The 23145-nt window shown below is 40.3% G+C and overlaps 1 long non-coding RNA gene across 1 annotated transcript; it reads left to right on the top strand.

Annotated features, from left to right (window-relative positions):
• The first annotated feature begins 6138 nt into the window (after nt 1–6138).
• LOC114035122 lies at nt 6139–9029 on the top strand. The gene is made up of 2 exons (XR_003568192.1): nt 6139–6805; nt 7868–9029. It is a non-coding gene; the product is annotated as an uncharacterized LOC114035122 (long non-coding RNA).
• The last annotated feature ends 14116 nt before the right edge of the window (nt 9030–23145 follow it).

Raw genomic sequence — 23145 nt, forward strand, 5'->3', positions numbered from 1 at the left:
TGTGTACTGATAAGGAAATTTAAAAATCATTTGAGGAAGGAGAGGACACCTAACCAGGGGCTCAGGAAAGGCTTTCCATCAGAGATGGCACCTCGGTTGGAAAAAAATTAGGATTTTTAGAAGTAGAGGAAAGGAGGTAGTGCAGTCCAGGTATGGGGAGCAGGTTATGCAGAGTCATAGAGACAAGAAAGGAATGGCTAAGTTCATGGAACATTTAGCAGGAAAGTTTAGCTGGAATGTTGAGTGCTTTAATAAAATTAGTAAGAATAAGGCTGGAAGGCAGTCTGGAACTACGCCTTTTGAAATGCCAAGGATGAGGAGTTTGTATTTTATTCTAGAGGCAAAACAGAACCTCTAAAGATTTTTAAGTAGGAAAGTGACATGGTCTGACTAGTGTCTTAGGAACATTAATTTGGCAACTGTGCAAAAGATGAATTGGGGAAGGGTAAAGCTGGAGACAGGGAGACTCACTGAGGCTATTTCAGTAGTTCAGACAGTAAGTAAGGAATCCCTGAACTAGGATGGTAGCCATGAAAGTAGAGAGAAAAGAACAGAAACTGTGAAAATAGAATTAACAAGATTTGGCCATGGATTAAATGTGAAAGAGAGGAAAGAGTCTTAAGTGACTTCTAAGTTGTGAACTAGCCTGACAAAGAATGGTGGAGCCCCTAAAGAAATAGGAAAATTTGGAGGAGGAATGGGTTTAGCAGGGAAGATAAGTTCTGTTTTGGACATAGTGAACTTGAGATGCCTATGGAACATTTTTAATGAACATTTTAATTTTAACAATTAGAGATACGGAACTAAACTTCAGGAGAGCATTTAGAGCTGGATTTGAAAGTCATTTGTGTAGGTGATATTTGAACCCGAGATGGTTGATATCACTGAGAAAGGTGAGAAAGAAAGAAGGAGCAGGACAGAGCCTTGAACTTACACTTAGAGAATGGGATTCTAGATCTAAAGTTAGAAGGGGGCTTCAGAAACTATCTAGTCCTACCCCCTCGTTTTTGTATGAGGAAACTGAGTCTCACAACCCATAAGTGACATGCCAAGAGCCACACAGGTTATAAATGTCAGGAATAGTGTTTTGAACCCTGGTTCTCTGCTTCTACAGCCACTATTTTTTCTGATGTACCTCACTAGGAGTTGTGTGATCCGGAAGAGGAGAAGGAAGGAACAGTCAGATAGGCATGGGAAAAACGAAGAGAGGTCAGTGTCATAGAAACAAGGGGAAGGAAAAATATCAAGGAAGAAAGGTGGTCAGTAGTGTCTGAAGCTGCTATGGTCAAATAGAATGGGTATTGAGAAAAGATCATTGGATTTAGCAATTAAGAGATAATTGGCAACATTGTAGAGAGCAGTTTCCATTGAGTGAAGTCAGTAGGATTGAAGAACATTGGTAAGGATTGAAAAGTGAGTAGAAAGCAAAGAAATGAAGGCAAATGTAGATGGCCATTTCTAGGAGTTTGTCTGTGAAAGTGAGAGGAAATGAGAATATTTTAGGGAATAGCAGCATGAAGGGAAGGTTTTTTAAGGATAGGAGGTGTTCTGAGCTTGTTTGTAGGCAGTAGGCAAGCAGCCAATGGATAAAGAGAGATTGAAGAAGAAAGAAAAAGGGTTAATTATCCAGATGGCAAGCTCCCAAAGGAGACAGGATTAAGAATGCAAGTGAAGGAATTGGCTCTGGCAAAGAGAAGGGCCATTTCCTGGTCAGAGACAAGAGTAAAGGAGGAGAGAATGAAAAATAATACAGAGGGGTTTGTATTTATAGAGTAGAAGAAAAGAACTGTCATGCCGCTGGAAGAGTCCAGTGGAGATTAAACAGAAATCTGTGTGGAACCCGTTCAGCGTGGTTGTGGGACTCTGGCAGCTTTTAGCGCCTTGTCACTTGGAGGACAGATACATAGCTATGATCCAGGACCCGGGTTTGGTGAGGCAGGGCAGCAGTAAGACAAAGGATCGAGGAATTCCAAGGTAAATGATAGTATAGAATTATGAGGGTCAGACACTGGGTCAAGATAGCATAGGGAAGAAAGAGAAGCTGAAGCAAGGATGGTAAACTGAAGAAACAAAAAGTAGTGGAGGGACTAAAGAGAAAGAGGAGAAGGATGAAGGATAGAGTTAGGAGGAATGGAGAATTTGGAGAAATTGAAGGAGGCTATGATTGGAAAGAAGCATTTCAGAGTTCAAGATATGGAGTATAGAGGTGTTGTGTGCACCCCAGGGCGTGGCTAAGCAGAAAAAAAAGGAACTGTCCTACTCAAGGTTACAGCTGAATCAGTAGCAAGGACTCCCAGCCCAGGGCTTCCAACTCCTTGAGTCCTGTATCCTTTCCATCACTTGATAGTATTTCTGGTTAATATAGAAGTGGGGCAGTTCAGTGTCACAGTGGTTAGAGTGCCAGGCCTAGAGTTTGGAAGAATGATCTTCATGAGTTCAGATCTGGCCTCACACACTTAGTAGCTATGTAACCCCTGGCAAGTCACTTAGCCTTGTTTGCCTCAGTTCCTTATCTATAAAATGATCTGGAGAAGGAAATGGCAAACCACTCCACTGTCTTTGCCAAGAAAACCCCAAATGGGGTCACACAGAGTCAGACACGACTGAACAACAAGCTCACTTCTTGATTCTAGGTTAAAATACAAATTCTTCTGTTAGACATTTGAAGTTGTTAGCAGCCAGGCTTCAGCCTGCCCTCCAGGCTCATTATAACATATTCCTTTCCAGTGCAAAACAAATATCGCACACAACTGAACAACAACAAAATATAAAGGTGTATTTTAATACAAGTCTTCACTGGGAAACAAAGGCCACACCATTCCCTTCCCTCCTGCACTCTGTCCCTTGGGGGGAAAAAAAATCTTTACTTTGATCACTGTTGAAACTACAACTTTCCCTCCATCTTCAGGTGTCCATGCTGAGGAAAAGACTTTCTGACTTTGTGTTTCTTGCACTTTGTAGTGCTGGTCTGCATTCTAAAGACTGCAATAGGGAAGGAAGTGTTACTACCCTATGCCACAAGGACGTTTTAGTCTAATGATAAGGTTCAGTCTTATTGGATACCAAATGTGGTCTCAGTGGGCATTCTGTTGACGTTGCAGGTGGAGTGCCCTTACCATACCACTCAACCTAGAACACATTTTGGCCAAGTGTTTCCCCAGCTATGTCAGTTTATCTTCCTCCATGTGAATGTTTAGTCTTGGTGCCTTATTTTCCCCTGTGCAGTTGTCTCCTGGAGATCAAGCCAGCTTTTTAAGTGGAATCTGGCCCTTCTTTCTCAGGACTACAAGCAGAGGGCAAGACTGGGTATGTGGGGTGTTCAGAGAGGTCTAGCACTTCTAATATGAGAGAGCTTGCCAAGCCCTTTTTAGGACTGCTCATCCACCTTCGGTGTCCACCTTCACCCAACTCTTAACTCTGGCTGCAAGAAACTATAGCATTCACAGTCGCCACATCCCAGTAAAACCATCTCAGCAGACAGGCTAACCCAAGTTGAGGGTAACCAACAGGCCTCAAACCCATCAATGGGGTAAGGGAATATCTACCCCAAGCATGTGAAGACTTCCCATGGTGGAATGGGCAGATGAGGACAATTTGTTCCAATGGCCACGGAAGCAGGTGCTGTGGAGCACTTAGAGCTTGGTTGAGCATTGAAGACACCGAAGTCTTTTACTGCATCCCAGGCCCTTGCCAGTCATCTTGACTTTTGTCCTGCCACTGGACTTGGATGACTTTGGAAGAGAGTGAGGCTGACTACTTTGTACAACTCTTCCTCACTTAAATCCAGTTCACAAGCAAGTCGAGACACCACCCTGTGATGTCATTGGTTCTCTTGGAAACAGACAATGAACAAGTTACACTTCCTCTTTTGCCACTAGTTAGTCTTGCCAAAGAGAAACCTTGAGCATCCTTGAGAGACTTGATGGTATGAGCTCAGTTTGACCCTGGAAAATCTCTTTTCTTTTCTGCAGGTCTGGGCCCCTCGGGTTAAAGCCTTGGAAAAGCCTTCTGTTCTATCTATAAAATTGTACAAATTTATCACATCAGAAATGGAACATTTTTCTTCCATACTCATAAAAATAAAGAGAACTTAGAAAAAGCCCTGGAAATGGTGCTAGTTGCCCTGAGGGCCCAAACCTACTAGTTTATTATTAACCTACTAGTATATTAAGAAGACTTAGGAAGAAAGCATTGTCTACCCAGACATTTCTCCCTAGAGGGGAACTAGTTAGAGTGGGGTCAGAAGGAACACAGATATAGGCTTCAGTATCTTACCTCTGTGTCTTTACCACAGGTTAAGCCCATCTTGCCTACTCAAAAGAACATACGTGGAGTGTCTTAGTTTCATTTTTAAACTCTATTCCATCTTAATCACTTATCGATACTTATAGCACATAAAATGTTTGCATTTTTAGATTCCCTGTCTGTATTTTTTTTTTTAATGTTCTATCTTCCCAGTACATTATGAAGAGTATCTTGTCAGGCTTGAATTTAGAAGTTATGGCTGTGAGATCTTAGAACATGGAATGATAGAATCAGATCTAATATTATAAAATTGTCAGGAGGCAGTATGGTACAGTAATCAGGAAAGACATATCCCAGTTCTGACACTTAGAGCTGTGGACCTCTGACCAAGTCACTTAACTTCTGTGATCTTTCGTATGTTCATCTGAAATGTGGGAATGATAATATTGTACTACCTAACAGGATTTTTGTATAGGTATCACTAGATAAATATAAGTCAGACAAATTTGGCCCCAGAGCACTGTTAAGAAGATATATTCTCAGAGGTAGGGAAACTAGGAATGTGAAATACTGCTTATACTGTCAGATACATTCAGTATTTTAAATAGTTTTGATGAACTGTTTTTTTTTTTTCTCTTTTTAAATCTTAGTTATAAGGAATATCTTGCTGGAGAAGGAAAGGCATATATTTGGAAACTAATGTATTAAAATAAAGATAGCAGCAAAAATAAGATAAAAAAAATTTTTTTAAAAGCCAGAGCTAGTTCAGCCCCTTTATTTTATGTATGAGAAAACTAAGGAGGGTAGGGACCTGCCCAATATCACAGAGCAAGTCATAGACAAAACTGAAACTAAAGCCTTGGTTTTCTGATTCCCAGTCCAAGGTTCTTTGCAGTATAATATGAATTGTTAATTAACATTGGACTGGGTTCCTGATTCTCAGAGCTTTCAACTAGAGGAGAGGTGGCTTAAGGGAAAAAATAAATGACTTTAAAGATAGGGCTGTGTGAAAAGAACTGAGTTTTCCTTTTACCACAAAATAGGATATTAATTGAACAAAGAATTTTTCTGAAGAAAAGCAAATTAACTCTTACCTGTTTAAGATCATTAGCCAAAAGTTTTCACACAGCATTTTATTTTTCTTAAAAAGATCATTAGTTGAACCTCCCTCCCCCATAAAATCCAGTACTGCTCCATGAATCACATATACTAAAATTTAACTAAAATGTTGGCCCTGTTCCACATAACTGTATTTATAGGTAAAGCCACATTATCATAAGAGCCACAGTTAGATCCACTTTATACCAAATTTAGTGTTTTTTGAGGAGAGTGTTAGAGAATGAGTCCATGAATCCACATTAGCAATAGTAATTCATTTCTCTTACATACAATTAAGAACATTTTGACACATATCTTACTTAATGATCATAACAGCCCTTTAGTGGAGGCAGGATAGAAAGTATTATCCCCATTTTATAGATAATGAAACTGAGAGGGTCAAGGAAGTGATGAGAGGACTTGCTCAGATCAGTTATTTAGTAATGTAGCCAAAACTTCAACCCAGGTCTCTGATGTCAAATTTTTTCTACTGTACCATACTGCTTCTTGCAAAATGTGTCCCCAAAATATATTGCTGTCCTCGGAGAGCTTTACATTCTAGTTGGGTTACCTGTGGTATAATAAAAAAAAGCATTTCTTTTGGAAACAGAAGTCTGACTTCAGGTCCTAGCTCTGCCATTTAACAACCAGTGGGATGTTGAGAAAAGTACAATCTCTGGATTTCTTGTTTTCTCATCTCTAAATTGGAAGTAATAATATTTGCACTCTGTACCTCATAGAATTGTTGTAAGGTAAATGCTTTATATACTACAGAAACTTTAACAGTGGAAGCTTTTGTTATCCACCTCTTAGGATTTTTATGGAGATAATTTGATCATAGATTTAGAGCTGGAAGGAACTTTATAGGGCATCTAGTTGAGCACCCCTTCACTTCTTCCCTTCCTTCCCTCCCTTCATACTCCCTGTTTTATAGATGGGGATGCTGAAGCCCAGGGAACTATTTGATTTGCCCAAGATCACATAGATGTCAGAGGTAACAATTGAACATAGTTCTCTACTTCAAATACAGCTGTTTTTCTACTTTGTCACACTGCCTTCCCAAGTTACAGTATGTGAAAATGCTCTTGTAACCATGAGGCATTAAAGAAATGTCAGCTGTTATTGCTAATTGGAGAACAGATAACAATTCAGTCTACAATTATGATGGTAAATAGGGAGTATGGATAAGTACTATAGAAGAGCAGTGAGGAGAGCAATCCCATAAGCCAGAATTTCCAAGGAAGACTTTTAGGAGGAGATCACACCAGCTAGAACTCGACTGACAGTACCTTATTTAATCATCTGAATGCTATGAGTGTTATTCTTTTTCCCAGACCTGAATAAAGCTTGTGGGAATGCAATGGATGCTCATGAAGCTGCCCAGATGCATCAGAACTTCTCCCAGCAACTTCTCCAGGATCACATTGAAGCTTGTAGCCTTCCAGAACACAACCTTATCACGGTGAGGGATTTGGGGGGGCTTGGTAGCATTTCCTGCTAAATCAGTGATGGCTCTGTGGTGGAGAAAGATACATTTTATGGCCAGTTGTCAAATTTCTTAGCTGATATTGTTGTAGTTGTAAGCTAGTTAACTTCATTCTCCCTTCCCTTATATCCAATCTAGCCCTTTGGGAGATGCCTGCCCTAGATAACATACTAGGCACTAGCTATCCCTGCCCCAAGAAAACTAGCTTTCAGTACCTGCCTATGGCTGACAGCTGATTGGGAACATCATCTTTGTATTTGCAATCATAGAATCTTAGCTTGCAAAGGGACCTAAAAGGTCATCTAGTCCAGTCAGTCTCCCAATATGGAATTCTCTGTGGTATCTTGAAAGGGGAAAGAGAAGTGAATAAGCATTTATATAGCACATACAATGTGCTAGGCACTATGCTGAACACTTTGCAAATACCACCTCATTCAATCCTCACAACAACTCTGCAAGGTAGGTGCTGTTATTATCCCCATTTTACAGTTGAAGAAACTGAGGGAGAGAAAGGTTAAGTGACTTGCCCACAGTCACAGCTAGTAAGTGTCTGAGGCTGTATTTTAATGCAAGTCTTCCTGACCCCAGACCCATACCACCTAGCTGCCTCGAAAGGTGACTGTCTCCTTGAACACTTTTAGTACTAGGGTGCTCACTCTTATCTCGAAAAGAGGCCCATTCTATTACTAGACAGCCTTGATTATTAGAAAATCCTTCATATTAAGCTTAAATTTATAATTCCCCATCACTTGGGTCCTAGCTTTCTCAGGTCTACTCTCCTTGTGCTAAACAGTGATCATCTCCTCCTAAGTCTTCTCTTCTCTGTTTCTTCTTTTGATCATCATATGCCCTGGCTTCTGAGTCCCTTCCCCATCCTTGTCACCCTTTCCTGGTTGTGTTCAGACCTGAACAGAATGCTCCAGTTAGGGTCTGATCAGGAAGTATGAACAGTGATTTACTTCTTGCCAAAGAACAGCATGTTCTTCATTTTCCAGATTGTAAATTCCGTTTTCTTTCATTTCCATGTATGTTTTCCAGTGGACAGACGGGCCACCCCCTGTACAGTTTCAGGCGCAGAATGGACCCACCACCAGCCTTGCTAGTCTCCTGTGAAGGAAAACTCTGCTAAAGTGACACATGCAACTTGGCCCCCTGGGAAGAGGAAAATCTATCATGGGGACTTTTTCCAGGAAGGGAAAATGAGGAATTTCCTGTACAGCCAAAAGCCTTAATCAAGATTAAACACACCCTACATTTCAAAGACTCAAAAAGGACATTTTAAGCTGCTTTTAAAGATGAGAGGTGTGTGTCCCATACACACAACTTCTGGATTTTTAACTGTATTTGATACTTCTGGTTTTCCTCAGTACAGTGTGGTGCAGGATCCAGAACCCTGTTAGGGGATAGTGGAGGAGAATCTGTCTTTCCTCATTTACCAGACATCCACTATGTGAAATTCTCCAACCCAATCTTGGTGTTGATTTTTCCAAACCATCACTTAGAAATGGATTCTGACCAGACTGCCAATCACTGCTCTAAATATTTAAGTCCTACCTGAAATGAAGTGCTTCTGGTTGGAGTGGGGCGGGGAGTAGGAAGAGTCTCCTACAAGGCTCCAAGTAGCATGTAGTGTGGGATTTAATCATGACTGTGTGCCTGGGGATGGGTGTGGAGAGCTGGCAAACCTCAAAATCCTTCTCTTAAGGAAGTCCCATGTCTCGATGCTATTCTGTAGTAAATCACCGAGTGTACCCAGATTAAATCAGTTCTTCTCTAGTGAAGGTGAAAAGTAAGGTTGGTTACTTTTTAACCTTTCATCGCCTGAGTGAGTAGCTATGTGTTATGAGGCTGGGGCAGTGTCCTCCTCCCCCATAACTCCTTAATGCATCACTTGGACAACTTTAAAGAATAAAGCTTGAACGTCTCAGTGTAGCTTAACCCCAACATCCAAATTTGAGGCAGATACCTGGAGAGAATAAATCACTTTGGAAACAATGCACATTTGTACAGAAAATGGCTTTTTCAACATACCTTTTGAATATCCCATTATTCAACAGGCTTTCAGTCCTGTACTACACTGAACTTTTTGTTCAGGCTCACTTAGAAGTCCAAGAATGCCAGCTTCCAAGTGTAAGGCACCTTGATCTACTACACTGTTCTGTTGTGTATATTATTATACATAAATATATATATGTATGTATGTATGTGTTGTGTACTTAAATATCTACAGAGCTAGAGGCTTGTGTTTACATTTCCCCTAATAAGAGGAACTGATTGGGGGGAGGTATTGTGAGGTTCCTCACTTAGATTTAAACATACTCCTCTGCCCAGCTTGGAATGAAAGGCACATTGAGGAGGCACTGTCCTCACCTTTGAAAACCTGTTTTGAGTAGCAAAACATTCCCTTTTAAAGGACTCTAGGATTAATGATTTTGGGTCTAGTGATTAACAGGGCCAAGGTAGCCATAGTAGCACGTGGGTGGTATGCACTGAAGATGACAACTGTCCAAAGATCTCAGTTTCCATTTTGCAAGCGACCAGCACAGTATCTGGCTTGTGGTAAGTTCTTAATAAATGATGATTAAAGTGGATTAGCTCACAAATTAAATGGGCTTAAGATAGGCTAAGCAGGATACTCTACTTGGTGATTGGAATGCCAATGAGCTGATAGAGAAAGACAAAAGAGTTTCATATGAAACACTTCCCCCAGATGCTTTCCAGGGGTAGCCATTGTTTTTGGTTTCCTGGCCTAAATTGTAAACCAATTAATTAATTTCTTCCTCTTTGAGTAGGCTGGGGGTTCAAAGGAAAGACCCTTTCAGGTCACTTTAGGAGCACTAGTACAAGAAGAGTTCTCCACTTGTTTTCTTCCTAACTACCAGTGCTTACTGAGCCAACCAATCCAAATGTGCAAGGTTGGCAAGGCTCTCAGGATAGATTTGATTTAAATCAGCTGAAGTGTATTTCTTATTTGGGATGATCTCTTTCAGGAGGGAAATTAGCAGATTTATTCATTTTTCTTGTTTATACTATAGGGAAGACTAATTTGAAGTAAGATGTCCTATCACGAATAGCATTATTGTCCATATGTAAAGGAAAATATGTTTGAATTTCCATGTCAGAGGAGCCCATTTTCAGTCTATGCATTCAGCACTGACACCTATAATAATAACTTCTTTAACCTAACAGATGTTTGCCCATCCTTAATCAGAAATGTGTACATTCTTCTTTGATTAGTTCATTAGGAACTGCTGTCTCAGAAACAAGTTAGGCCTAAATACCTTGAATTATGTGAAAATCCTTTTCTTTGTTTTGAAGACCTGAGAAAAGGGTGAGTTAGCAAAGCCTTGGAATTAGAATGTTGAGGTTGGAGGAGATCAGTTAATGAAATCTAATCTTACGGAAGAGGAAACTGAATCAAAGACTTGGGAATTGACTTGCCTCATCCTACAGCTAGTCACTCATTCTTCTCATGGAAAATGTGGCTGTCTCTCTGCAGTTTTTCAAAGCTCCTAAGATTGCCTTCTGGTCAGCAGGAGTGAAACAGAAGCCCAGATATAGTATAACTGAAAGAATAATGGGCCAGGAATAATGAAACCTGGGTTTTCTTCTCAACTCTGGCACAGTTAACTAGATATGTGATCCTAAGCAAATCATTTAAATTGTTTGGGCTTCAGTTTTCAGCTTTTTTTTTTTTTTTTCGGTGTAGGGGCAGGGGCAGGGGCAGGGGTGGACCGGGAATGGCCGTGAGGAAAGTCTAAAGAAGATTCAAGATCTCTAAGATCCCTTGAAGCCTTAATCTTCTGTGATTCTGTGAAGATGCTGGGCTCCATATTTGCTTCCTGTGTGTCCCCTACCTCTCAAGTGATAGACATCCTTCCTATAACATCCTTCATGTAAACGGAGTTGTTTTGAGGGAGGTGAAAAGGCTCCCAGGGAGATAATGGCCTCTGACAAACAAAGACCTGGGAGCCTTCCCGGTCCAGGTCTGTTCTTGGCATGGAAGCCTCTCTTTGTCCATACCTGGTGTACATAGCCCCTGCAGCCCTGGATGTTTGTTACAGGCTTCAGGAAGAAGCCTCCCCAAGACAACTAGCAGTAAAGCAAATTGGAGTCAGTAAAGGCGAAAGTGAAAAACCAAGTTGGCTTACAGACTTCAAGGACCCCCTTCTCTTCACTTTGGCTTTGCTCTGTCCCCTCGTAATGTACAGACCCTTCACATCTACCTGGCCCAGGTGAACTAAGCTTTGAATCCCACTGTTGCCATTGTCTTGTACAGCATTATGACTGGGTGTATATTAATTTATTTTATGGCTTTACTTCTAGGGCATTCATGTGTCGCACAATTTGAAGTACAGAACTTGTACTCTTGGTTGTTAAATAGTCCACCTTAGCCTTACTTAAGTCAGACTACATGAGTACATGTATGTGGTGTGCCCGCTTTAGTTTCACCTTCCCATAGGATCCTAAAATAATAAACATATATATGTATATATGTACATATATATGTGTATGTGTGTATGTATATATTAGTGCTTACTATATGCCAGGCACTGTACTAATAGCTTTACAATTATCTCATTTGATCTTTACAACCACCCTGAGAGGTAGAGACTATTACTATCCCCCAATTTTACAGGTGAGACCAAGGCAAACACTAGGTAACTTGCTCAGGGTCACACAGCTAGTAAGTATCTGAGATCAAATTTGAACTCAGGTCTTCCTGGCTCCAGGCCCAGTGCCCTTTCTGCTGTGTCACATAGTTGCCCAAGAAGGGGCCTTAGAGATCATCTAGTCTGATTCCTTTATTTTACATATGAAAAAACTAAATTCTAGGGAGGGAACTTAACCAAAGTGTTATATAGTGAGAAGCAGAACCCAGTCATCTGATTCCAAATAAATTACTCTTACTCCTTATAACATGGTCTCCCTCAACAGTAGCTAGTTAGAAAGGATTCGTTCCCCAATTTACCAAGTGAGACAGGTAAGATGCTTTAGACGTATATGAATGAGGACTGAGCAGCATCCCAATCCTCTTCCTGGACAAATAGTTAGAATTTGTCAGCCACTCTTGCAGATTTGGTATTGTGATAAAGAGAGGCCTTACATTCTTCCTCTCCTTTGAATTCTATAGGGTCATGGTGATCATAGAGGGTGAGACAAGGCCAACTCTTGATTGTCTTCACAATCAACTAAAGGGTTTATTAGCTAGGCCAGTTCCAATAAGTAAAGATGTCACCAACATCAGTACTAGATCAACTAACCTTATGTCCGGGCAGTGAGGGAACACACCATCTACTGAACTAGAAATCATAGAATTTTTAGTTGGCAGGGATCTTAAAGGACATCAATCTCCCACATAATGGAACAAAATTCCCTCTACTGTATCCCTGGCCAGTGGTCATCACTTCACTGAGACAGTCTAGCCATTGTTGAACAGCTCAAGTGGTCAGAATTCTTAGGTTAAACTAAAATCCACATCCTGACAATTTCTACTCTAATTTCACCTTATGAATCAAAACAGGAGGGGAAAAGTGTATGAGTTTTGTCTTTATGAAGCTTTCATATAATTGAAAACATTCTCATGGTCTTCATCCAATGTTCCCTTTGAGGACTAGTTTGCAAAGCACATATAGTGGTTGCATTATTGGATTCCATCATACGAATGAGCAGCAAGTAGACAGTATTTGAGGAGAATATAGGTTACATGAAAGGGCAAATAGATAACTTTTTTAATTGGGGTGCTGGGTGGGAAAGATATCTCTTTTGCACATATTGGGCAGACCCTCCCTCTCTTGGCTGGAAAGACTAGATTTCCACTTTTGGCAAGCAGTAAGCTGAAGGATACAGGGAAGGATGATTGTGTAATCAAACCAGTTAAGGAAAAATTGGATTCAGAAGTTTTGTTTGTCTTTCAGAATAAGCATCCCATATTTTATTAGTTTTTATTTGGTTAATAAAGTTTTTTTGTTTTGTTTTAGAGACCACTTGCAGAGGGACTTTAGTACAAAACCCAGTGTTTTATTTTAGGGAATTAAGGTTTTTCAAACCTCTGTCCACAGAACTAGTGAATCCTAGAATGTCAGGGCTGGAAGGATCCACCAAGCAGAATGTCAGAGCAAGAAAAGACCTTAGGATTTAGAAAAGGAATAACATCATGAGTACATGAGAAAGGCAGCATGGCAGTGGAGAGAGAGCTGGCCTCTGAGCCATGAAGACATACCTGCTATGCGACCCTAAGCAAGTTGCTTGACCTATCTGCTCCAGGAAACTGAAACTATAAATATTTTACTTGCTGATCAAAATTGGTAGGAGGAGCATCCTCACTCAAAATTCCCTACATGAATGAAACCACAAATAGACTAAAAAAAAAAGAAGGGAAAAAAAAGGTAGGCCATGTAATCTCATATCCTGATACGTATAAACTGCATGATTTTTTTTTTAATTTAAATAATTAGTCATTGGTCCGTAACATCTGGAAGCAGTTACACAGCAGTAGGGACAGGCAGTTGATGAGGTAATACTAGCCTATTTATTCATAGGTGTTAGTTAATTTAGTAAATATGTTTTGCTAAAAATCTCAGGTGGACCACGTGTCCTACAATTTCAGGGTTGGAAGGGGCCTTTGACCTCATGTAGTCAAATGAGATCACACAACTAATTACTGCTAGAGATTTGAAAAGTTCTCAAGTTGCTGCTGCCTCAGAAATAAGTTAGGCCTACATATCTTGGATTAGGTGAAAATCATCCAACTTTCACTGCAGTTTACTTTAACCGTGCTCGTCCTCAGTTCCCTGTAGTTATAAGCATTTGTGACTTATCTAAATTTTGTATTTTCCTCAGCACTTGGTACAGGGCTTTGCACACAGTAGGTGCCTAACAAATGTTTGTTGAATTAATAAATTTTAAAGGTGGGAACAATTTATTTTGGGGCAGTGGGGAAATCATCCTTGTTTCAATTTGTACAAAAAGATAGATTTGTTGATAAATACAAACTTCTTGGTCACTGTGGATGAAATCATCCATTTGTTGCCTAATTTTGTTTGTTACATTAAGAGATTTTAACATTCTGTGTATAACATAGATTGTGTTTTCATTTGTTTGTTTATCCCATTGTTACCCATGCTTGTAAATCCTGCTGAGGCTTTTAACCCAGAGAAACTACATGTATATACAATAATGTTGCTGTATAATAAGACATAACCACTTGCCTTAGCGTGTCTATTGTTAAATTCTTTTTTCTTCTATATTAGAATTTTAAATAAAATAAGTTGACAGGAAACCCTTACTATTCTCAAATTCTAATTTTAAATATTTGCAACGTGCTTTGCCAGTCCCAATCATTCCTTATCAAAGGCTCAGAAAATCTCAAATAAGAGAAATGATTTAGGGAAACCTCTACATGAAGGATTAGTCCTCTCTATAACATCACCAAGTGTTGATTTATCTTCTGTTTGAAGGGGTCTAGAGAAAGGAAAATCACTACCTCACCAGGCAACCCATTCTACTATCAAACAGCTTTATAAGGATTTTCTTTCTGGAATCAGGTTGAAATTTTCCTTTCTAGTTTATGCCCATTTGGTCATAATTCTGCCCTTTGGAACCAAGCAGAACCAATCTAATCACTCTTCCAAATAAGAACTTTTCAAATATCTAAACATCCCTGTTGGCTTGAATTGATCCTTATATAGTATGATCTCCAGTCCTCTCACTTTCCTGATCTTTCTTTTTCTGGATGCGCCCCACTTTGTCAATATCCTTTCTAGATTCTGTTGATGAAGATTATATTTGAACTCATTTTGTTGTTGTTGAGTCGGTCAGTCATGTCTGACTCCATTTGGGGTTTTCTTGGCAAAGGTACTGGAGTGGTTTGCCATTTCCTTCTCCAGATTTTTACAGATGAAGATACTGAGGCAAATAGGTTAAGTGACTTGCCCAGGGTCACACAGCTAGTAAGCGTCTGAGGCCAGATTTGAACTCAGGAAGATGAGTCTTCCTATTCTAAGCCCAGTGCTCTATCCACTTCACTACATAACTGCCCTGAAAATTGTTTATTAAATACTGTGTCCATAGCGCTATGCTGAGCACTGGGAATACAAAAACAAAAATGAGAAATGTCCCTGCCCTCAAAGTGTCAAATGTCTGAGGCCAGATTTGATGTCAGGTCTTCCTGAATCCAGGGCCGGTGCTCTATCCACTGTGCTATCTAGCTGCCCCTAGAGAGGCTTTTGTATTCCAGGTGATCTCAAGGGAGAATCCACTAAGAACAGTGATGTGATTCTGGTTTTGAAGAAACAATTTTATTCATCCTTGATTCTCCTTGTAGTAACTAATAGAGTCATTTATATTTGGAGCTTCCTCAGGAATCCTAAAACACACAAGGCCAGAGATGGGCAGGCCCTTGAAACACAGAACATAGCAGTCAACCCTCTGTGACCAGGAAGATTCCAGATAAGATGCCACTGCCAAGGAAGTGACACAGACACCCCTGCCCAGAAATATATTTGGCCCTCCATCCTCACTCACTACCTGGAGGGTGGGAGCCCCAGCTCTTCTCAGGGACTGGGACCAAAAGCCTCCTTAACACATGACCTCCTGGACTTCTTTTTGGGGAGGTGGCGCCTTCTCTGTCTCTTACTACTGTGTTTTGCCTGCCATTGCCATCTGAGACAACAGTGCCTCAGCTTTTCACCACTGTCAAGTGTCCAGGTAGGTTGGAGCTATGGCTAATGAGAAGAAATGAAGCATTCCTCCTACTGCCAACAGCACAGTTTCCTGACTTCAGCCTCAGCCCCACTTTTTCTCCTAAATTGTGGTAGAAAGGAATGATGAAACAAAGGGCCTACATGCTCCCCAGGGCTAGAGGTCTTCTTCTTGTTCTCATTAAATGAAAATATTTTTCTAATGTTTTACTGTTTGTTTCCTACATAGCTGTCACTTGCTAATACCACTACCTGACTTCCATAAAATAGAATTCTCCCTTGCAACAAAAGGGAAGGGGAAGGGAACGAGCATTTATGAAGCACCTGCTGGACACTGTTGTATCTCATTTGATCCTCACAACAACCCTGTTAAGGTAGGTGTTATTATTATCCCCATTTTACAGAGGAGGAAACTGAGGCAACAGACGTCAGGTGACTTGCCCAAGGTCTCATAGCTAGGACATGTTTGAGGCTTCTTGACTACAGGCCCAGCATTCTGTGCACTGTATGGCACCCCCTAGCTCCCCAAAGAAGCACAGTTGAATAACACGAACTGCCCATCTCTGACACTGTATCCTTAATTTCATATTTGTAGTCTACCACATGACCTTCCCAACCACTATTACCATCAACCCTCCCGCCTCTGCTTTGATTAACTGAATATCCAATCAACTAGTACTTCCCCTTTTCTATGACTGGCCAAGTCCCAACCACTGCTCCTCCAGTCCTTGTGATTAAGAGTTGCCATCTCCTTTTCCCCTCACTCATCCCTATCAAGCTCAACTGTACCCCTTCCAGTGACCTATCTTCTTCTATCCACTGTGCCCTCTGGAGCTCTCACTTTCTTACTAAAAAAAAAACAAACCAAACTCCCCTTCATCCTACAATGTTTTCTTCACATTCTCCATCTTCTTGTACTCCTAGAGATCTGACTTTCTTGCCTCGTCTTGCCTGGCCACTCTGTCATGCCAGTGGCTCCATCTATCACATCAACACAGTCCAGGAAGTAGAATCATCAAACTCCTGGTTCCCCACTTCAGCTTCCATACCCTTCCTCTGGCATAGTCACTCAGCTATATACACAAACCAATTGATCCAAAGCCTTGTTGTTGTCATGTACCTCCTTTTTTTTTTCTTTTTCAAAGGGTTCAATAGTCTTCATGAGTCTGGCTCGTGGTCTTCTTGTCTACTCTGACCCCTGTCCTCATACTTGGTGATTTCAAAATGTATGTAAATGTCTGCTTTAACTCACATGCCTCTTCAACTCCCAAGACTTATGTCTCTACCCCAAAAGGGTGTGTCAAATCCTAACCCTCGCTAATACCCCCAAGTATACCACCTTCATCATCTTGCACCCTAAGATTTCCCTCGCTAAACATAATCTCCTGTTTTTGCAGATCTCCCCCTGTCTCTTGTATGTCTCCCTCTGTCTCACAAAATTACACAATCACAGAAGGAGGAAGGAAGGAAGGAAAGAAGGAAGGAAGGAAGGAGGGAGGGTGGGAGGGAAGGAAGGAGGGAGGGTGGGAGCTTAAAGGGCATTAAGTCCAACCCATACCCTGTACATCATGGCTAGCTGGTAGTTAAGGTAAAAGGTAGCTAAGTAGTTATCTGCCTTTGCTTGCACACTGTTAGTGATGGAAGGAACTTAGTCTATTCAAAGGTAGTCTAGTCTATTCCACTCTGTTAGGAAGTTTTTTCCTCAGTTAAGCCTATATTTGTCTCTATACAGCTTCCACCCAGTGCCCCTAATATCCCCTGGAACAAAGCAGAATATATCTAATCCCTCTTCCATATGACAACCCTTCAAATGCCTGAAGACAAGAATCAAATCCCCACTAGATCTCTTTTCCAGGCTAAAAATCCATGGTTCTTAGAAACAAAGTAGATGCCCATAAATTGGGAAATGGCTAAACAAATCATGGCACAAGAATGGAATGGAATCTTGCTGTGTTGGGAGAAACAGTGAACTTGATGAATACGGAGAAATACGGGAAGATTTACACATTGATACAAAGTAAGTAGAACTGCTAAGAAAATGATACACACGATAACTACAACAATGTAAATTGATAGAACAATGAAATCATTGAAACTGAATGCTACAAAATCATAACAAGCAACCTTGGCCCCAAAGAAGAGATATGAGAAGACACATCCTCCTATTTCTTTGTGATGGTAGGGACAAGGGTGTTTAATACCATTTATGACAACCTTATTTACACATGTGTATGTATGTACATACATATATATCTATATAATAGATATGTATGTTAGTTTTGTGAAACTTTTTCCCCCTTCTGCCCCTTTTTTTACTCTTTATCATAATCAGTGGCCCTCACAAGTTTTGTGAAAACAAAATACATCAATAAACCTTTATATTAAGAAAAATAAAGATCTCCAAGTTCTTTCAACCAAGTTTCAGATGGCAAGATCTCAGGCCCTTTTCTATACTTGTACCACTCTTTTGGATTCTCCTCCAATTTATCAATGTCCTTATAAAAAGGTGGTGTCTAAAACTAAACTCAGTACTAAAGATGTGGTCTGATCAGGACAGAGTACATACCGTACTATCACATCCGTAGTACTGGACCATGTCTCTCAATGCAATCTAAGAACACTTGAGCAATGTGAACATTGTTATATCCCACTTGTTGAGGTTAAAGTTAATTAAAACTTCCAGATTAAAAAAAAAAACACTTTAAAACTATTATTTAGCTTCCCTTCTCCATTTTTATGCTTGTGAAGTTGATTTTTTTGAGCTCGTGTAAAATTTTACATTTGTCCTTATGATATTTCATCTTATAGATTCCATCTAGTAGTCTACCCTAGGAGTGTCACTCAAATAGAAACCATCTGTACATAAGGATCCCTGAAAGACATATTGACTTTGTTTGGGGCTTTTTTTTTAAATGTGAAACTATGTTCTATTGTATTTTTATTTATTTGGATAAACATTTCCCAATTACATTTTAATCTGGTTCTAGCTCTCTCAGTAGTGTTAGGGGTAGAGGGTGGGGAAGGGACTTGCCAGCCCTGTTTGATAACTCTGGTCTACCCTGTCAAGATCTTTCTGGATCCTCCTGACCATTATCACTAGTGGCAGTTATCTTTTTCAGCTGTCATCTTACACTTTCATAAGCTTGCTATTTGTTCATTCAAATCATTGATTCAAATGTTAAACAGCACAGTTAACCTTTGTTAGAGATCGCCTTCCAAGTTGACATAGAACCATTCATGACTAGGAATGACTATTCTTTGGGTCCAGTCATTCAACCCATTTCTAAATCCACCTAATTGTTTTATCATCTAGCCACATCTCTCTATCTTATCCATAAGGTTAGCATGAAAGACTTGTCAAGTGTTCAAAAGAATCCGTGATTTCATAGATTTGGAGCCTCCTCCAACAACGCAGATTGCAACCCATCCATGCCTTTACTTTCTGTGTCACTCTCGTCCATATCCTTCTACTAATTCCCACATGGGCACACCCCATATATTTCTATTGACACTAAGAAGTTACTAGTGGAGCACACTGGCTGTCTACCTCTCACCCCTGCCTTGATACACCCATCTTTGATACGTAGCCAGCCAATCTTTTCTTCCTATGATACGATTCTTCAATGACATTTTTCACTCTTTTTATTTAAAGTTTCTCAATGATTATATGTTTGTAACTTGCTTACACCCACCATGCACCTCTTCATTGACTCCCCATGTGATCTTCATTTTTAATATTTCTGAGACCATTTTATTTCAAGTCTGCCATACAACAGTAACTCCAGTAGAATGTTATTATTAAAAAGATGGGCCTATGCTATACATTCTGAAGGTAACCTAGTTCACTGTCTGGACCCTCCTTGCCCCTTACCGCCTGACCCAGTTACACATACAAGCTCTATAGTAGAATTGTAATTTGAAAATGGATATTCCTCCTGTGGATGGTCAAGCTAAACTCCTTGGAGTGATTACAATTCTCATCCAGGAGGCTCTGCAAATATTCTGGGGCTTAATACCATCAGCCAAATTTCATTCACAAACAGAAAAACCTAAAATATCTCACGATCTCAAGGAAATCCCTCTTCAGCTTGGATCCATTGATAGATCTTGTTGATCACAGTGGCAAATTCTTTTGGCAAGAATACATCTCCCTGTTTTATTCTTTACTCAGTGTTTATGATCATAGCATTGTTAAACAGTCATTTCTGTTATATCTTTCAAGGAATCTTCAATTATATTATATTACTGTATGAATGAGAAGCAGTCACCTTGTTGAAAAAGAACCTGGAACGCTGTATTCTGTTCCACCTAATCAGATGCTTCACTAAGATCTGGGACAACTATATGTACATAGCATTCTCCTGATCTACCTATCTAGTAACGTTATAAAAAAAAAAAAAGAAAATTATGTTAATCTCACATGACCTGATCTTTTTTCCTCCACATTAGTAGCTTTTATTTTTAGAGTTTATCTTGCATCAAAATCATTTCCCAACATGTGTCCCCAGCCCAATCAAATATTCCTTTTCAGTGAAGAGAAATTTAAGCAAAACTGTCCCAAATCTACAAAGCAATCTAGCTTGATGTCTTGTACTTATTTATGGGCATGTTGTCTCCCCTATAAAATGTAAGCTCCTTGAGAGCAGGGACTGTTTTTCTTATATTTGCATTCCACCACTACCCCCTACCTAGCACAGTACCTATTGTTTACTAAATGCTTGTTGATTGATTTATTTTTTGTTGTTCAGTCATTTTTTGTTCAGTCATGTCCAACTCTTCCTGAACCCATTTGCAGGTTTTCCTGGCAAAGATACTACAATGTTTTGCCATTTCCTTCTCTAGCTCATTTTACAGATGGGGAAACTGAGGCAAACAGGGTTAAGTTATTTACCCAGGGTCATACAGTTAATAAGTGTCTGAGAATAGACTTGAACTCAGGAAGCTGAATCTTCCTGACTTCAGGCCCAGCACTCTATCCACTGTGCTACCTAGATGATTTATTACTTGATTGATTAAATCCTTCCTAGAAACCAGACAGCATGTGTCTTAGACTTTTTTCTGAGACGAAGATCCCAAATTGAACCATTGCAATTCATCTAACTTCATCAGCACTTTAGTGTTTATTTCATTTACATAATTGTATTCATTGTTGTTGTCATTCCCAATGACATCAAGGAGTGATGTCTTGATTTGTGTGAATTAGGTTTAAGTGAGGCAGATTTGCACAAAGTTGTTGGCTTCACTTTTTCTTCCAGGGTCACTGAAGTCCAGTGGCAAGACAAAAGTCAAGATGACTGATGATGGCCTAGGATGGCATCTTCAATATCTGACCAAGCTTTGAGTGTTCCACAGTCACCTTCATGGCCATTGGAACAAATTGTTCTTATTTGCCCATTCCACAAGGGGGAGTCTTCACATACTTGGGATAGACATCCCCCTAACTCACCAATGGCTTTGAGGCATGGCAGTTACTCTCAAAGGTGGGTTAGCTCCTCTGCTGAGATGGTTTTACTGGGGTGTCGCCACTGCAGCTTCTTTACAGGTGAGGGTTGGATAAAGGTGGACACCCCTAAAAAGAATTTGGCAAGCCTTCACACCAGAGTGCTAGTCCTTCTTGAACACCCCATTGTTGTATCTATTCAGTTGAGTCAATAAGTATTTATTAAGCCCTTCCTAGGTGCTAAGCACACATTAAATTCTGGGAATACAAGTACTAGTTAAAACAGGCTCTTGGCCTATAGGAGCTTAATTTGGTGAGATAACACACATAAAAAGAAAAGGAAAGGGGCAGGAGGAAAAGGTAGGGAAGAAAGGGGAGAGAGGGGCACAGTGGAGAAAGTCCTGAGAAGAAGGAATATTGTTCTCTTGGTTCTACTTTCTTCACTGCAACTATTCATTTAAGCCTTCTCTAACAGATCTGAATTTTTCACAACTATAATTTCTTATGATAGAATAATATTCCATTACACAGACATACCCCTGTTTGTTCAGTCATTGCCTGGTCACTGGGCTATCACAAAGAGTACCTGCTTCTCATGAAGTTGTGCTGGCTCTTTGTGATCGTTGCTTTTTTTTTTCCCCTTAGACATTCACTAGCCGTCCCCATAATAATACATTCTAGAATTTTACCAGGAAGCAAGGTCAAGCTTGTCAAACTCACTGTTTTATTGTTTGCAGATTTCATTTGCTTCCCTTTTTTGAAAATTTGGAGAACAATTGCTCTTAGGTAGTTCTGCCCTCCCATTCCCTGAGATCTTTCAAAAATCATTGATAATTGCTTAGAAATCACATTACCTATTTATTTCAGAATCTGAGGAGGCAGTTTATCTGAACTTGGTGATTTTGGATTTCTGTTTTGAACCTTAGGGGCAGTGAGGTGGTACAGTGGCTAGAGCTCTGGCCTTGGAGTCAGGAGGACCTTAGTTCAGATCCGGCCTCAGACCAAACATTTGACACTTACTAGCTGTGTGACCCTGGGCAAGTCACTTAACCCTGATTGCCTAGCAAAAAAGAAAAAAAAACTTACATTTATTAAACCTAGGGGCAGCTAGGTCACGCAGTGGACAGAGCGCTGGCCCTGGATTTAGGAGGACCTGAGTTCAAATCCAAACTCAGACACATAACACTTACTAGCTGTGTGACCCTGGGCAAGTCACTTAACCCCATTGCCTAGCCAAAAAATAAAAATAAAAAAAATTAAAATTAAAAAATTGAATCTTTACCCTTTCCCACTCCCAAAAAGCCATTCCTCTCCCCCCAAAAAAGAAGAGAATCAAAGTTATTAAAACTAATCAATTGGTTTTAAAAAAATGACATCCACATTATTCTACATGTGCAGACCCCCCCCTCTTTTCATAGCTCTTCTTTGGGATCAGTGGAACTTGTTCTTTATCCTTACTGAGAACTCTGGTACCTTTCCCTGCACTCTACCTTCATTTTCTTCCCTCCATAATTATATTAACCAGTTCAACTGTGCCTTGTTTTTTATCCTTGATTTTCTTGCACCCTTATTCTGGCATTCATGCCCTTGGGTCATTCCCATCCTTCTCCTCTGGTACTGCCTAGCCCGGGGTGGAGAACCTGCAGCCTTGAAGCCACATGTGGCCCTCTATGTCCTCAAATAAGGCCCTTTGAATCAACTTGGATTCAGTCAAAGGACCACACTTGAGGACCTAGAGGGTCACATGTGGCCTCGAAGCTGTAGGTTCCCCACCCTTGGGCTAGCCACTAGCCACATGCCACAAGCCAGATCTTGCTGACAGGTGTCACTGAAAATTCATGGTGTTATTGGATCTCAATTGCTTTAATGTTCCAAGAGAATCACTTTCTTCTTTTCTGACTCACAGTCATGCTCCAAAAAGTGGCTATTTCCAACTGTCTCTTCCCTCCTTGAGCTACTGGTATTATTCCTACTCCCCGTCCTAGGACTCGTACTATTGCTGCTAGGGTAAAATGCCAATGCCATAGACAGGGTTTTCATGTGCTCCTCAGTTTGGTTTTAGTTCACCTTTCCAGTCTTATTTTGTTGAGGTTTAGGGGTTCTGGGACCCCAAAATCACAACACACGAGTCCTGCCCAAAAGAATTAGACCCAAGCCTTCTTTCAGCCAAAGAC

The sequence above is a fragment of the Vombatus ursinus genome, unplaced genomic scaffold (assembly GCF_900497805.2).
Source record: "Vombatus ursinus unplaced genomic scaffold, bare-nosed wombat genome assembly UNPS02009173.1, whole genome shotgun sequence".
Taxonomy (NCBI): Eukaryota; Metazoa; Chordata; class Mammalia; order Diprotodontia; family Vombatidae; genus Vombatus; species Vombatus ursinus.